This window comes from Hyaena hyaena, unplaced genomic scaffold (assembly GCF_003009895.1).
Source record: "Hyaena hyaena isolate Hyena2069 unplaced genomic scaffold, ASM300989v1 scaffold_225, whole genome shotgun sequence".
In the NCBI taxonomy this organism is placed as follows: Eukaryota; Metazoa; Chordata; class Mammalia; order Carnivora; family Hyaenidae; genus Hyaena; species Hyaena hyaena.
This window is the reverse complement of record NW_024080857.1, coordinates 894,716-897,159: the sequence shown is the minus strand read 5'-3', so window position 1 is coordinate 897,159 and position 2,444 is coordinate 894,716. Positions and strand designations below refer to the sequence as shown.

The 2,444-nt window shown below is 42.7% G+C and overlaps 1 pseudogene; it reads right to left on the bottom strand.

Annotated features, from left to right (window-relative positions):
* Positions 1-1,388: 1,388 nt before the first annotated feature.
* Positions 1,389-2,014, bottom strand: LOC120239107 (annotated as a pseudogene).
* Positions 2,015-2,444: the final 430 nt, after the last annotated feature.

Below are 2,444 nucleotides of genomic sequence, written 5' to 3'. Positions count from 1 at the left end.
TTTAGATATTGTGTACTGTGTATTCCTTCTATAAAAACTGAAGATTTAGCTCTTTTCAATCCCTCTCGTACTCTGATGTCTCTCTCACAGATACATTTCTACTCTTCTCATCAAACAAGCCCTGTTTTTAACATTTAAATTGAAATCTGTATTCAGAGTTTTTAGTTTTCGCAGTTATGCATATACTGTTTAATTCAGAACCAAGTTGAACACTATTTGCCAAATTTTTTTTCTTGTCCAACCTTTTGGATGGTATTTTGTGGAGTTAATTGTCCTTCATTATTTTGTTATTCAGTTTTCTTACAATCTTCGCCTGAATTATTCCCATAAACTTCACTTTTCAGTCCTACTTTCCACTAAGTCAAAGTTGCCAAATCATCTATTTATTGTAATAGGAATTTTGTAAAGTTCCTCTCAGAACTTTAAGTCTTACCTCATCTGCTTCAGTGTGCCTATTTTTTCTCTAAGGTTGGATGTCTATCCATCATCCTCATACACTTGTTGTTTTCTAGCACATTCTTTTCACCTCTCTCCTGTGCTGGATCCACCATTTCATGGACAACATTTATAAAGGACATTTGTTGTTTGTTTCGCATGCCTAGCATCTGAAGTACTATCTGTGATATAGGAAATTCTCACTCTTATGGACAATTCAAGAAAGTAAAGATTGCTGTGCTGTACGGTAGCTGAAAAGGCTAGATTCTCGTTTTCACTGACATTCTTTTATCCAGGACACAAACGTGTGAACTAGGATGGCTCAGTCGTATGGCTTGATGGCAGGGCCACCAGGGTAGATGAGTCAGTGAAGCATCCAACTAGCTCAGGTCATGATCTCACCTTTCGTGGGTTTAAGCCCCGCATTGGTGGTGAGGAGCCTGCTTGGGATTCTCGTTCTCTTCTCTCTCTCTGCCCCTCCCTTGCTCACTCTTTCTCGCTGAAAATAAATAAACTTAAGAAAAAAGGGTTCAGGGCAATAACTTAGCCCATGAAGGGTAAAAGAGGGGCCAGGGAGTGCCCTCTCTGAAGGCAGCAGAGATAACAGTGTTTGTAAGGCGGGCTTCATGGTGTGGGTAGGGACAGCTCAAGGCCCCCAGATAATACCTGCAGGGACCTCTGGTACCTAACTGTCCTCTCCCATCCCTGTGACGTTCCTTCTGCCTCCTTAGTACCATTACAGAAGCCATGCTTGACCTATGGAACCCTGCCGGAAACTGCAGTCTGTAAACATGTGTTTCCCCCAGATCATTGTTTTTCTCACATGGTTTCCCACCAGGTATCTGGAGCCATGCATAATTAATTACATTGCGATTGCCCAGGTGTCCACAGGTAACATCTCTGGTGGTTTTGTGTGCAAAATAAAAAGGACTCATGAATCCATTTTCAAATTTTTAAGTAATTAAATTTTTTTTGCATCCAAAATCTTTTAGGTAACAAAGCAGGATCTGGGGACAGTTTTTGTAACCGTGGTGGGCCCGTTGAACTCTGGTGAGCTCAAACTTCTGGCCTTTGGAGTGCACGTAGGGGCAGTGGGCTGCATAGGGCTTCCTCCAGCCTTATCACCATCTCTGTACACTTCTGGGCTTTCAGAAGAGCAGAGAGCAGGACAGTGCCATGGTTCCTGGGAGGATCCAGGGCCAGCTGATTGAAGGTGAGGATCTTGTCCCCATCTTGAGGATGAAGTTTCTAGACATGGCTGCTTATGGTGCAGCGTGCACACTGTCAGTTTGGGTACCTCCTGGACAATCAGGTCACCTGTTACAGTCCCTGCAACCACAGTTCTTTTGTCTTCCTGGTCAGGAAGTTTTATGCTCCACATCATCCTGTAAAGGGACAGAGGCAGCTGGTTTGGTGCGACTCATGAACCACTTCTTCAGCACAACTTGGTTGAAGATGGAGTTGGTTTGTTTGGATAGAAACCTGTATTATTTGACCGACAGCCTTGGGTAGATGTCCTGGCTCTCGGGCTCTTTACCTTAACCCTTTGGTCCTTGCTGTGGAGGATGCCGACTCCCATTATGGCGCCTCTCCCAGGGCCAACTTCAGCACAGCTCAAGAAGTATAAAAGGTTACATTTCTCTGGTGACAGGGCTGTGGGATGGCTTGTGTTGTAGCCCTTCCACTGATACTCTAAATTATCCATATCTTCCAGATAAACTCTTCATCTAGAGAATCATCCGGGTTCCTCTTCTTCTTTGGAACTAAGAGCTGTGGCTGATCTAGGGCTTGAAGATATATTGCACCTTCCTTGCTTATTTACTCCCTTGTTTTGCTGGAGACCATTCCCCAACAGTTTTCAGTAATTATATGGAGGGAGAAAAGTTTTTGAGAACATGTATATAAGAATTTTCCTTTTTATGTTCTCATAGTTGATAGTTTAGACTTCAATTTTAATTTTTTGTTTTAAAAATGTGTAATTATTTATTTTGAGAGAGAGAGAGAGAGAG